The following is a 15,057-nucleotide window of genomic DNA, read 5'->3' on the forward strand; positions in this document are numbered from 1 at the left end:
ACAGGCAAGCTGATGCCCTTCCCCGTGCCTTTCAGGGATGGAAAGGTCCTTAGAAATCACACATGTTGTCCAGAGAGGGCAGGACCCTACCCAGGGACCCAAAGCAAGACAAGATTAAGCTATGCATGGTTATCCATGCCTGTAATTCAGGCACTTGGAAGCTGAGTAGCAGGAGGATCAAGAGTTCAAGCCACTGTTCATGCCTGTGATCCTACCTACTAAAGAGGGTAAGATCTGAGAATCTTGGTACAGGAAAGTCCTTGAGATTCTTATCTCCAATTAACCACTGAAAAAGAAGAAGAAAAAAGAAGCTAGGGGGCTGGGAAGGTGGCTTAGTGGTAGAGTGCTTGCCTAGCATGCACAAAGCCCTGGGTTCGATTCCTCAGTACCATATAAACAGAAAAAGCCAGAAGTGGCTCAGTGGTTCAAGTGGTAGTGCCTTGAGCAAAAGAAACTCAGGGACAGTGCTTAGGCTCTCAGGTCAAGTCCCAGGACAAGCAAAAAAAAAAAAAAAAAAAAAAGTTTAAGACTGGAACCTAAACCTTCTAGTTTCAGGATCTAGCCCTAATCTGAGTAGGGGCTATGTTTCCTTTCCATTTTAGAGAGGAACAGCAAAGGCCCTGGGAGACTGGAGGCCTCACACACAGGTCTCACAGAGGGACCGGAGTCCCAGGAGCCACTAGATAGCACAACCTCCCACCCTGAGGCTGGAAAAGGACAGTCAGAGATGATACCTCCCCAGAGTCTTGTCTCCTGGGATGGCCTGTCTGTTCCTCATCCTCAGCATTCACCAAATGGAACAAGGGTGGCTGGCTACGTGTGAGTTGGAAACTGGGGTGGGAGAGAAGCTGTAAGAACTGCTGGGGAAAAGCTTAGTCGGATTCTTAACAGAAGCATATGGAGCTCATTACCCTAAGTCAAGGTGGTTGCTGGCCAGCTGGCAGTGGGTGGGTTTGGGGCTAAAAGTGTGTGTTGTATAGCAGTGGGGGTACTGGAGGCCCAGCAATATCCCCAGAATAACCCACCCACTCAGTGATCTTTGTTCTCCAAGTTTTGTTTCCAGCCTCTGCTGGATGTTTCTAGCCTCCAAAAAAGGGATTCAGCACATGCCTGGCTACTGAGCCACCATTGTTTTGCAGGGAAGGAAGGAGAACTTGTGGACCATCAGGCCCAATACCTGGCCTCCCTCTCACATTAGGCCCTGAGGCCTGGCAGTCTGAAAGTGGTCCAGATGGGTGATGTGTTGAATCAGCATTTGAGGTTATGGCTTCCCCTTACAACTCATCCAGGTGGGTCTGGGGGGTTTCTCTCTGTGATGGTTGCACATCCTGTCAGTCCCCTTTCCTGCTACATGATTCACCTCCATATCCTACAAGGAGAGCAACAAGACAGTGCCTAGAAGAGGCCCTTTGCCAAGTGGCAGCATTGGGCAGTCTACATATTAGCAGTGTGGAGAGGGGAGCTGCTTCCATTTCACACCCTCTTCTCCCTTCCCCTATGAGGCCCACCGGTGTCACAGGACCTGTCAAAGATTACCTGGAGAAAGTGTCCGAACAAAGGTCTCCACCTTTAGTACTTTTGCTGTCTGCGGCAAAAACCTGTACAAGTTGGAGGATGTAGAGTCCCTGACTTCCTTGGTCAGCACTAGCAAGGAGAAAGAAAAGATAAATCTACTTAAGACTTTGTAAAAGCAATGCATCTTACAGACTTGACCTCTGCCAGTCACAGCAGCTCTCCGGGAACTTTCCCTCTGAGAGCCTGGAATCCCCAGGGATATATTAGTGATTAATTGCACATTAGAGACTCATGAGCAGAGCACCAGTGGTTTACACCTGTAATCCTACTCAGGAAGCTGAGATCTGAGGATCGCAGTGTGAAGCCAGCCTGGGTAGGAAAATCCACGAGACACTTATCTCCTGCTAATCACAGAAAAAGCTGGAAGTGGCACAGTGGCTCAAGTGGTAGAGTGCTAGACTGGAGCAAAAAAGGCGCAGCCAGAGCTGGGAATGTGGCTTAGTGGTAGAATGCTTGCCCAGCATGCATGAAGCCGTATCATATAAACAGGAAAAGCTGGAAGTGGTGCTGTGCTCATGTGTACAGTTCTAACCTTGAGCAAAAGAGGCTCAAGGACAGTGCCCAGGCCCTGAGTTCAAGCCCCAGGATAGGCAGAAGAAAAAAAAAGAGAGAGAGAGAAAGAGCCAAAAACAAACTGGCTGACTTTGAACAACTATCCTCAACCTCCTCACTAGCTAGGATTAGAGGTCTGAGCCAGCAGTGCCTGGTGAACTCCAGCTTTGACTTTCATCAGCTGTACCATCACAGGTAAGTGTTCATCCTCTCTGATCCTCACTTGATTGATGTGATAATGAAATTACATACCGTCTGTAAACTGCCTGGCACTTGGTAAGCCCTGGATGACCCCTAGCAGGAAGTTTGCCAGGCTTGGCGTCAGGTTCCTAAGGAAATTCCTTTTGGTATTTCTAGGCTGACAGTGCCATTGGCAAATCGCAATTACAGCATCCCAGGACTCCTGCCCAGCGTTCATGAGTCTCACAACCCTTTCCCTACACCCAGGACTAGACAGAGAGCTGCAGCTCAGTGCTTCACGTGGAGCTCAGGCACCCGGCTAGATGCCTTCACTTACTGCGCCTGCAGCTCTTCTCTGTCAATGCTGTGGAAACTTGGAACCTGTCCGCGGAGGCTTGGTAAGGATTTGGTGAGGGGCTGGATAGAAGGCCCCTAATAGCTTGGCAGGACACATAAGAGGCATTACTATGCCCATTTCACAGCTAGAGAAACAGCATCCCAAGTGGATAAGTGACCACTTGGCTGACAAGGACAGGAGTTAGTGCAGGGGGAGTGTGGACCAGTGGGCAAGGAAACTAGAGGCCAGAGGGGATGATTCTGTGTGCGAGTGGCAGCTTACTGATGGAACAAACTCCCCTTCAAATCTTGTGCCTGTTTCTTCTTGGTTGGGTAACCAGCTCCTCTCTTGAGTCTCTGTCTTCCATGTCCATAGTCTCTGTCTCCTAAGGCTGTAGTAGGAATTAAATAAGATGACAGGGATAGAGTGTCTGGTATACAGAAGCTGCTCCCAATTGGCAGCCTATGCCATCTTATCAGGAGCAAGTCCTGGGTGTAGGGGAACCTGCTTCTTTGCCGTCACCCTGGAGTGTAAGTCTGTAGACTCCAGATTGAACAAATCAGGGATAATACAGATGTTCTAATATTTGGGTATTGAAATGCCTGTGTCTACACTCTTCTGCTTGCTAGACTTGTAGAGTAGACATATAAACGTGGACACAGGAAAATAAAGTAGGAAAAATAGTCTCTCCCAGATAGTTGTGGGACTAGTTAACCCTTAGTCTAGTACTTGGCACAGGAGAATGCTCCAAAACGAATTGCCATTCATCATCTCACATGACAGGAGAAGTTTATTTTCTCATACATTCTATGGCCATCTGTGTCTTCATGCAAAATCATGAGGTCTCCTTTTTATTTTTATTTTGGGCAAAATTGACACTTTCGGAAGATGTACAGATTTTTATCACATGGCTTTATGAGGCTCGGCAGCAGGCCAGCTTCACACAGCCACACATGTGCGTGCAGGGACACACAGGCCCATAGACACACACACACACACCACACACACACACAGCCTCCTAAATGGACTGGAATGGAAAGAGCACCTGCCCGCTCTCCACCCCACCCCTCATGCTCCATGGAGCGAGGAAGGAGGATGGCAGCCTCCACTAAGCACCAGCTGCTACTGTGCTTTGGTAGAACTGGCCTAGAAGATGATCTTGGCCCCAGCTCTTGACAGTCAGAGGCCCAGCTCTGATTTCATCCCTCATAGCGGGACAGCCTTGGGCACATGGCTCCTGTTGACACTCCACTTTTTCATTTAGGAAATGGGGAATGCCATTTCCACCTTTGGTGTTCTTGGGAAGTCTAGAGACACATAGAAATACCTGGCACAGCGTTGTTTCTCTATTCGTGAGAGCTCATAGAATCTCGCTTTCTCACTCAGTAAGAATCACCTCAGTGCTGGTGCTCAGGAGGCTGAGATACAGAGGACTGTAGCTCAAAGCCCATTTAGGCGGTGGGGAAAGAAAGTCCATACTCCTTTTACAAATAACCAAGAAAAAACCAGAATGAAGGCATGACTTAAGTTGTTTGTTGCCAACCATGAGCAAGCCAGCTGAGGAAATGGGAAGTCTAGTACCAGCAAAAATTAGTAAATCCAGTATGTAGTAAAAAGCAAAGAAAAAATAAAATTAGTAAATCCAGCCAGGAGTTTGGCCTAGTGGTAGAGTGTTTGCCTAGCATGCATAGAGACCCAGGTTCAATTCCTCGGTACCACATACATAGAAAAAAGCCAATGGTAGCATTCTAGCCTTGAGAAAGTCCACAGACAGTGCTCAAGCCTTGAGTTCAAGCCCGGGACTGGCAAAAAAGAAAAAAAAATAGTCAATGCCTCTCTCTCTTTCTCTCTCTCTCTCCCTCTCTCTGTTACACACACACACACACACACACACACACACACACACACACATACACACACACACAGAAGGGTTAAACCTATGTGTTTTACCTAATTAATACACCTTTTTACTTTTTTGGGGGGGTGTTATGGGGCTTGAACTCAGGGCCTGCAGTCCTGAGCTCTTTTGCTCAAGACTAGCACTTTACAACTTTGAGCCACATCTCTGCTTCTGGTTTTCAGGTGGTTAATTGGAGATAACAGTTTTATGGACTTTCTTGCCCAGGCTAGCTTTGAACTGTGATCCTCAGATCTCAGCCTCCTGAGCCACTGATGACTGTTTTTTTTTTTTTGTTTTTTGTTTTTTGTTTTGTGGCTTGAATTCAGTCTGGGCGCTGTCCCTGAGCATTCCAGCTCAAGGCTACCACCCTACCCTTGAGCCAAGCCCCACTTCCTGTTTTCTAGAGATTAATTGGAGAGAAGAGTCTCAGGTCCTTTTGTGCCTGGGCTGGCTTTGAACCTTGATCCTCAGATCTCTGTCTCCTGAGTAGCTAGGATTATAGGCGTGAGCCTCTGTGCCCGGCTTTTTTTTTTTTTTAGGTTAAGCTAAATTGACCATGTGACCTAGAGATCTTCCTTCCAGATATCTACCTTAATATTTGTTAAGCCAATAAAGTGTTTCCCCCTAAGCTCACTTTCTTTTTTTTTTTTTTTCCTTCTTCATATTTTACAATGTCTGAACAAGTCATTTTAGGTCATAGAACCTCTGTTTTCTCTCAAATGGAAAGGAAAGCCAGGCCTTGATGGCTCATGTCTGTAATCATAGCTACTCGGGATATTCAGCACAGGTAGAAAAATCAGAGAGACTAATTAATCAGCCCAAATCTGAAAGTGGAGGTGTTGCTCAAGTGGTAGAGCACCAGACTTGAGCACAAAACCCAAGAGAGAGAGAAAGGGGCTTGAAGAAGGCAGTGACCAGATAAGATTTTAACATGGATGACAGAGATCTGAGTCTTTTCACTGTTGTAGATTTGTTTTTACTGGGCACAGCAGGGTAGATCTTTCTAGAACAATGGCCTGATTCTGGGCCCCTCTAGGGCCCACTAAAGTTCTGCTTCCTTCACAAACCTTCCTTTAATTTCCATAGCCCCCAAAATTGGACCTACACAAATACCACATGCTTCAAAGATTACCCATTATTCCAACTCAGTGTAAGCCCTTGCAGACAGGGCTTCAGCTCAGTGGCTTTTCTATTACTGCATTTTATCCTTTATAAACCTTTTTAAGACCCCAAGTCACAGGTAGGGTAACTAAGGCCCAGGCAACAGAAGGAACAGGGTGGCAAAGCCAGCCCTACATTGTCAGACAGTACATAAGTCCTTTTCAGCTCACGTGCTCTCTGAGCACCTTCTTCCACTAGGCTTTAGGACTGAGCCTCCCCACAGCGACTTTATGAATGTTTTCCCCACTTTGTTAGATGAGGAAACTCGAGACTGAGATAGTTACAATAACTTGCTCATCACAGGGCAGTGAGGGACAGAATCATGAGTGAGTCAAGGCTGGCCCACCCCCAGTGCATGCTTCTTATTTAAGGAGGGAGGCCTCTGCAGTTTTGCTGTTTGAGAGCCTCAGGCTTGCTAGAGCGGTGCCAGGGACTCCCTGTAGTGGCAGTGTGGTACCAATGGGGCAAGGAGGAATGGTTCCCAAGGCTGACCCTCGTGCCCAATTCTGTCAGCCCCAGCAGCTAGGGTCAGAGGGTTCACAAGCAGGACACACAAGGCTCCTATTGCAGTAGTGATCTCCACAGAACCCCCTTTCCCAACCCCGTCCCCCAAAGCCCATTGTCTCCCCAGGAGACAATACAGATAAAGGACCCAGCCTAGTGGGCTGCCTGCATCAATCTGTAACCATGGAAACTGCTCAGGAGACAATTCCAAAGCCCTCCCTGCCTCCCCCCTCCCCATCCTGCAGCTGTGGCAGCAGGAGAGGAATTGCTGATAATTGCCACCCCCCCTACTAATGCCACCAAATGGGACACAGCTGGGTCCCCTCAACGTGTACCCCGCACCCTCCCTATTGTGGAACTGCTGTTGGTAAAGGGGCTTGGATGGGTTTAAGGGTTAAGCACTGTGAGTAGGCTCCTTAAAGTTCCACACTGGTGAGAAATGTCCTTGATCCCAGGGCTGGGCACAGGGGCAAACAAAGGGCTCAGCAGAGTTCTTGGAAGGGCAGCCAGGCAGGCTCTTAGGTTGGGCTTGGGCTCAGCATGCGACTCCCCTCTGGTGGCCAGTTGTTGCAATTGTCACTTGTGGTTTTAGAGGGGGGGGAAAGAAATCTTTTTTTCCACCCACTTGTTTTATTATCATATATTAATTGCTCTATGTAAAGGGTTTCTTCTTTTTTTCCCCAGTCCTGGGACTTGACCTCAGGGCCTGGACCCGGGCACTGTCCCTGAGCTTGTTTTGCTCAAGGCTAGCACTCTACCAACTTGAGCCACAGTGCCATTTCTAGCTTGTTCTGTTTATGTGGAATGGAATCCAGAGCTTTGTGCATGCTAGATAAGTACTCTCCCACAAAGCCACATTCGCATGCCCCATGCCAAGGGTTTCATTGTGATATTTCCATGGATGCATATATTTGGTCATAGTCACCCCTTCTATTACTCTTTATTATCTCCCTCCTCCTCCCACTTGTTTTTTTTTTTTTTTTTTTTACCAGTCCTGGGCTTGACCTCAGGGCCTGAGCACTGTCCTTGGACTTTCTCAAGGCTAGAGCTCTACCACTTGAGCCTCAGCACCACTTCCGGCTTTTTCCTATGTATGTGGTACCAAGGAATCAAACCCAGGTCTTCGTGCATGCGAGGCAAGCACTTTAACCACTAGGCCAAACTCCCAGCCCTCCCACTTGTTTTTAGTCTTGCATTTTTTTCTCAAATGGGCTTATGACCTTTTCATACCTACAACATACTCCAGTCATAGCCCCCCTCTCTTTTCTTGAAAGCTCCCCTCCACAAACCACCCTTCATTAATTTTCTGTATATCCAGCTTCCATATATGAGAGAAAACATGTCTCTCTGAGACTGGTTTATTTCACTTATCCTGATGATTTCCATTTCTATCCATTTTCTTGTAAATTACATCATTTTGTTCTTTGTTATGGCTGAATAATACTCTATAAGATATATACAAACCACATTTCCTTTATCCATTCATGAGTGGATGAGCACCTAGGCTGATTCTGTCATGTGGCTGTTTTGAATAGTGCAGATTGTGAGTGAGTGTGTGACTATTGTATATTGAGTTTGATTCCTTCAGGCATTATGTTCAGGAGTGGGGTACAGGATTGTATGGAAAGTAGGAATATCTATCTTTAATTGTTTGAGGAGCTTCCACACTGATTTCCATAGTGACTGAAAAGAAACACAAACTTCCTGAGTGTCTATCTTTTGTGCTTTGGAGTACACTCAGAGAGCAGGGTGGCTGAGAGTTTGAACCCACCAGCCCTGATTCAAAACCTGACTGTTCCTTACTTTCCAGTCCTTCGGCTGTTTACCTTTAGGTGTGTCATTGAGCTACTCTTGGGCCTCAGTTTCTTTATCTATAAAATGGGGCATCTTCACAGGGCTGTTGGGGATAACTAACATGGATCTAGGGAGTATATGCACTTGCTCTTGCTAAAGGTAGAGTATCCAAAAAAACCAGATAGATACCATCTGGGTTTTTTTTTTTTTTTGTAAGATGTCAGTTTATTTCTCTGAGGAATCTCTTTCCTAATCCCAAAGTAAAACCCTAGAAATTTTTGACTGAGTGGTTGAGCATTTTATACTTCTTTTCAAGAGTAATTTTAGATAGACTCTACTGTTTAACCCAGGGTACGCTTGACTTCTGTGTTCCTCCTACTTCAGCCTCTGGAGTGTTAAGATGTAAGAGATGCGACACTACCTTGGGCTTCTGCACTTTCTTATTTTGTTTTAAAATCAACGTCATTAACAGCTGTAAATTCCCTTCTGCACCACATAATCACCATCTGTGTTTTTTAACACTGGGCTCCTTGCTCCTTCACCTCTCCTTCCCTTCCTTCTCTTCCTATTTCTCCTCCTTTTCCCTGCTACACTCCCTTTTTTTTTGACATAGAATATCACTAGATATGCCAGATTGGCCTCATACTCACTGTAGCCCAGGTTGGCCTCAAACTCCAGCAACTTCTGCCTCAGTTTCCCTAGCAGATATGGGCATATTTGAGTATGCATCATGAGCTAACTTGGTGATGGGAAACAAAACTCATTCAACTCATTCATGTTCCATACATGCCTTATACATATCATCCAATAGGTCTTGGGGAAGGAAGTACATGATAATTCCCACCTCTGTAATGTCGTCTTTGCACTTCCAGGACCACTACTCAATATTTTTTCCCCATGCAGAATCACAGACACTGCGACAGTGAGCAGAGATGTTCCTGGGAAGGAATTGTGTGACATGCCAGGTATAGTGCCTCATACTTGTAATCCTAGCTACTCAGGAAGCTGAGATCTGAGGATCACTGTTCAAAGCCAGCCCAGGCACTAAAGTCCCTGAGACTCTATCTCCAATTAATCACTAGAAAACTGGAAGTGGCACTGTGGCTCAAGGGGCAGGACAGTAGCCTTGAGCTGAAGAGCTCAGGGACAACACCCAGGCCCAGAGCTCTAGACCCATTACCAAAAAAAAAAAAAAAAAGAATGGACACAGGTGTGAGCTTTAAAGACATGCAAGGGGACAGGAAGAAAAATAAACTAATCCACTGATTGCTGGATTGCCTCTATTGAGACTTAGACCCCATAGTCCTTTCATGTGGGGCCACCTCCACAGGACCAAATGCCTATGAAAATGATATCTAGGGTCTGGAAACAACCGGAAGGAATCTGTCTAAACTGCTACCCTGGCTTTTGCATCCTTCACAGCCTGGGGGCCTCTCTGAACCCACAGGTGATGGAAGTTAGTCTGACACAGGGGCTGTGGCAGCTGCCATGGTTCACCTCTAGATGGCAGACTTTACCTTCCAGGGGTGGGAACAAAGTCTATGAGAGGCATGCAGGCATGCATGTTAGTCCTGTCCCTAGGGGGCCCAGTGACTTGAAGACCAGATTGTCCCCATTCCTGTTGGTGTGCAAGGAAAGGGGGTTAGGGAGCATACATACAAAGGGTTTATCATGGACCAGGCTTGCCCCGTAAGCATTAACTCAGCTGACAGTCTCCTTACCAGGTGGTGACCACTACCTCCCTTTTTTCTTTCTTTCTTTCTTTCTTTTTTTTTTTTTTTCTGCCAGTCCTGGGCTTGAGTTCAGGGCCTGAGCACTGTTCTTGGACTTTCTCAAGGCTAGAGCTCTACCACTTGAGCCTCAGCACCACTTCCAGCTTTTTTCCATGTATGTGGTACTGAGGAATGGAACCTGGGTCTTCATGCATGCTAGACAAGCACTCTACCACTAGGCCAAACTTCCAGCCCATTACCTCCCTTTTATACTTGCGGAAACCAAGTCAGACTGGTGAAGTCACTAGACTGGTGTAACACAGACAGGAAGGCACAGGGGGCAGTTGTTTTCTTTGAAACTCACTTTCCTAATCTGTAAAATGTCACTGATCAAGTCCTGGCAAGCACTAGTCCACATCTGTCCCTGTAGGCTTCCTTAGACAAAAAGACATATATATGTGGCACTCTTTTTTGGGGGGGGTATCCGTGGGACTTGAACTCAGAGCCTGGGTGCTGTCCCTGAGGTTTTTCACACAAGCCCAGCACTCTACCACTTTGCAACACAGCACCATGTCCAGTTTTCTCATGGTTAACTGGAGATGAGGCTTCCTGATTGGCTGGGAGCCTGTAATCCTAGCTATTCAGGAGACTGAGATCTCAGGCCAGGCAGGCAATCTGTCAGACGTTAGACTCTTTTTTTTTTTTTTTTGCCAGTCCTGGGCCTGAGCTCAAGGCTTGAGCACTGTCCTTGGACTTTCTCAAGGTAGGCTAGAGCTCTACCACTTGAGCCACAGCACCACTTCTGGCTTTTTTTTTTATGTATGTGGTATGGAGAAATGGAACCTGGGTCTTCGCGCATGCTAGGCAAGCACTCTACCACTAGGCCAAACTCCTGGCTCCTGTCAGACTCTTATTTCCAATTAATCACAAAAAAAGCCAGGAGTGGCACTGTGGTTCGAGGCATAGAGCACTACCCTTGAACAAAGAGGACCTCAGAGACAGTGCCCAAACCCAGAGTTCAAGCCCTAGGAACAGGAAAAAAAAAAAAAAAAGGGTCTCATGGTTATCTGGCTGGCTTTGAATTGTGATCCTCAGATTTTAGACTCCTGAGTAGCTAGGATTACAAGCATGAGCCACCAACCCACAGCCAGATATGTGGTTATCATTTATTTATTTGTTAGCCACGAGGCTTGAGCTTTGGGTCTGAGTGCTGACCCTGAGCTCTTCAGCTCAAAGCTAGTGCTCTACCACTTGAGCCACAGTGCTACTTCTGGTTTTCTGGTAGTTAATTGTAGATAAGAGTCTCATGGGCTTTTGTGCCTGGGTTGGCTTTGAACTATGATCCTCAGCTCTCAGCTTCCTGAGTAGCTAGGATTGTAGGTATGAGCCACTGCATCCAGCTAAGAATCATGATTTCAAGCAAGCATGGACAGAAGAGTCCATGAAACTCTTGTCTCCAATAAACTACACAAAGCCAGAAGTGGCGTTGTGGCTCAAGAGGCAGAGTGTTAGTATTGAGCATAAAAGCTAAGTCAGGGGCCAGGAGTTTGGCCTAGCATGCACGAAGACCCAGGTTCAATTCCTCGGTACCACATACATAGAAAAAAGCTGGAAGTGGTGCTGAGGCTCAAATGGTAGAGCACTAGCTTTGAGAAAGTCCAAGGACAGTGCTCAGGCCCTGAGCTCAAACCCAGGACTGACAAAAAAAAAAAAAAAAGAAAAGAAAAGCTCAGGCATAGAGCCTAGGTTCAGAGTTCAAACCCCCAGGACAGGCACGTGTGCACACGCGCGCGCAACCCCCCCCCCCCCCACACACACAAAGGTAGGGTGGTAGCCTTGAGCTGAAGAGATCAGGGACAATAGACAATGCCCAGGCCCAGAGTTGTTCAAGTCCCACCACCGACAAAAAAAAAAAAAAGGTTATTTTCATTATTAGTAGTTCCCTGAAATAGCCATGTTTTCTTTCCTTCCTTCCTTTTAGGAAGCTGGGTTCAAATGCAGGCTCTTGCATATAGTAACCAAATTCTATACCACTAGGTTATTAGCCAGAAATAAGCTTTTTTTTTTTTTTTTTTTTTAATTTTGCTTGTCCTGGGGCTTGAACTCAGGGCCTGAGCACTGTCCTTGGGCTTTTTCAAGGCTAGAGTTCTACCACTTGAGCCTCAACACCAACCACTTCTGGCTTTTTTTCTATGTATGTGGTACCAAGGAATCAAACCCAGGTCTTCATGCATGCTAGGCAAGCACTCTACCACTAGGCCAAACTCCCAGCCCCCACAGATGAGCTCCTTAGCCCTTTGACCCAGGCTGTAATTGAGGCTTCATGATCAGGTCTGTGAACTCTGATGTGTTAACTTCCCAAGCTACTGTTTCTTCATCTGGAAAAGCTTTCAGTGTCCCTAACCTGTTCAGTTCTGTGTGCCTCTTTCTGCCTCCAGCTCTGGAGCCCTGAAGCCCCTGGTTTACTGGCACAGCATTCCTTCCTCCACAAGCCTTCTTTGTCCAAACTATTTCAATGCCTTTAGCATCAGCGATCTTTGTCCAGCTCAATTTCATCTTTAACTAGCCTTCAGTCCAGTTCCTTTACATATCTGAACCTCCAATTCCTCATCCATTCAAATTGTACTTGTAGTTGAGAGGTTTCAATAGATTAATGCATGTAGTGGTGCAGAGCTAGAGGGCTTATCTAGCACGTGCAAAGTCTTGGGACTCATCCCTTGCACCAAAATAATAAACATCAGGCATATAAACAGCTGAGTGTTTCATGAAACAGCTACTCTGTGCCTGGCCTCCTTCCTGAATCCCCACAAGTGACTCATTTCTGCCATCTTCATTTAAAGGTGAGGAAATTGAGGCTCAGAGAGGTCCAGCACCTGACTGAGATCAGGAGAGGAATGGATGGGATAAGAAACAGGCCCAGGGAGACAGGCTTCAGATCTGGGCCCACACCTCTTATAGGAATTCACAGGTTCCCAGGCAGTGAAACTCCAAAGTCAGCCCCAGCTGCCCGAAACTGAACCACAGAGAGCTGGCTCTCAGCCCCCTTCCGCTGGCTCCCTTCTTTTCTCCCAGCTCCACCCTGCCACCCCCATTTCCCTCCCTGGCCCTGGGGCCCTGCTTCTTCTCCAAACCTGCTCTGCTACAATTCCTTCCAGATTCCCTCATCTGTAAAATGGGGATAATGACAGTGTGTTGTGGGGGTCAACAAGATGCTCACAGTCTGGCTTATGATAGGTTTTTAACAAAGACTAGCAAATACCATCGCTGTCACCATGGTAATAATATCTCCAAATAGGCTGAGAGATAGCTTTATCTGTATTAGATGTCTGGAGAAAGTAAGGTTAAAAAAGGTGTACAAAGCTAGGCACTGGTGGCTCTTGCCTGTAATGATAGCTACTCAGGAAGCTGAGATCTGAGGATCACAGTTCAACACCAACACACACAGGAAAGTCTGGACTCTTTTTTTTTTTGCCAGTCCTGGGCTTGAGCTCAGGACCTGAGCACTGTCCTTGGACTTTCTCAAGGCTAGAACTCTACCACTTGAGCCTCAGCACCACTTCCGGCTTTTTCTATATATGTGGTACCAAGGAATCGAACCCGGGTCTTCATGCATGCTAGGCAAGCACTTTTACTAGGCCAAATTCCCGGCCAGTCTGGACTCTTATATCCAATTAATCATCAAAAAGCCCAAAGTAGAGCTATGGCTCAAAGTGGTAGAGCATTAGCTTTGAGCAAAAAAATCTCAGAAATAGCATCCAGGCCCTGAGTTCAAGCCCTAGGAGTGGCACCAAGAAAAAGAAGGAAGGAAAGAAAGAAAGAAAAAAATAAAGAAAGAAAGAAAGGCAGGCTGAGCACAGTGGCTCATGCCTGTAATCCTCCCTACTCAGGAGGCTGAGATCTGAGGATCGCAGTTCAAAGCCAGCCCAGACACTAATGTCCATGAAACTCTTATTTCCAATTAACCACTAAAAAAACCAGAAGTGGTGCAGTGGCTCCAGGCCTTGAGCTGAAGAGCTCAGGGAAAATGCCCAGGCCCAGAGGTAGGGCAGTAAGTAGCCTTAAGCTGAAAAGCTCAGGGACAGTGCCCAGGCCTCCCCCCCCCCAAAAAAAAGAAGAAGAAAGAAAGAAAGGAAAAAGAAAAAGAAGGAAGGAAGGAAAGGAAGGGAGGAAAGAAAAGTGGATAAGCTAGGTGCCAGTGGCTTACACATGTTATCCTAATTGACTCAGAAGGCTGAGATTTAGAGGATGGAGTTTCAAAGCCAGCTTGGACAGAAAAGTCCTGAGAAACTTCATTCTCAGCTAACCAGCAAAAAGTCAGACTGGAGGCATTGCTCCACTGGTAAAGTCCAGCCACGGTAAAAGTACAAAGTTCCAAGTTCAAGACCGGGATACTGGCAAAAAAAATAAAGATAAAAAGGGCAGAGCACCATATGTTCAAATTCACTAAACTTAGAAATAGCCTTCAAGTAAGCCTGCCTGACTTCTGGATTTCAGATCTCATTAGCTAGTCTGCTGGGCAGATAAAGGATCAATATTTATTACTGATTATGCCTTACCAGACTTTAGACACCGAGGGGCAGACGAGATCTTGGACCTTAGAAGGCAAGGTCAAAGAAGTAAGAGGCATTCTAACCAAGAGAGGAGAAGCAGGCAGGCAGGCAGGCAGGGAAGGTTTCTAGGAGGAGGTGAGTTTAAGCCAGGTCTCAAAGGACCAATGAGATATGCAGACTTGGAGAGAAGGGTCTGTGTCCTGGAGATAAGGTTGACATGTAGTAACAGCTGCCAATTCTGAGGATCCTGATGAACCAGGTTTGGGACAGAAAGGTTTATGCTCATTATCTTTGAGATTTCCCCACCACCTCAAAAGGTAAGTGTTATTAGGGATGAGAAAACGAAGGCTCAGAGAATTAAAAACAAACAAAAAATCAACTTGCCTGGGGTCACACAGCCAGTAAAGGGATAGGGTCTGGGTTTAAGTCCAAATATGTTGGTGAACTCATACTCAGTGATCTGAAGAGGCCTCAAATTCAGGACCAACTGAAGGGCTTTGAATGTCAACCCTCAAACTTCCAATAGAAGAGAAAAAAGAAAAAAAAAAAATCACACAGCATGAGTAGGAATTGACAGACCTGGAAGAGAGCAGTCATTGCTGGCAGTTCTGCTACTGCTCTCTGAGCCTGTCTAAACTGGACAGACCAGGAATGTAAATGGACCTTCTCTCAGCAAGGAAGGTTTTTGTTCAGGGAGGGAGACTCTGGTGTTCAAAGGGTTGTCTCAGAGAAACCTGGAGATGTTTACAGATTGAACGGAGCTGTGGGACTGGCAGAAACTCAGCCCTGTGG

The sequence above is a fragment of the Megascapheus bottae genome, chromosome 6 (assembly GCF_031878675.1).
Source record: "Megascapheus bottae isolate mThoBot1 chromosome 6, mThoBot2.hap1, whole genome shotgun sequence".
Classification (NCBI taxonomy): domain Eukaryota; kingdom Metazoa; phylum Chordata; class Mammalia; order Rodentia; family Geomyidae; genus Megascapheus; species Megascapheus bottae.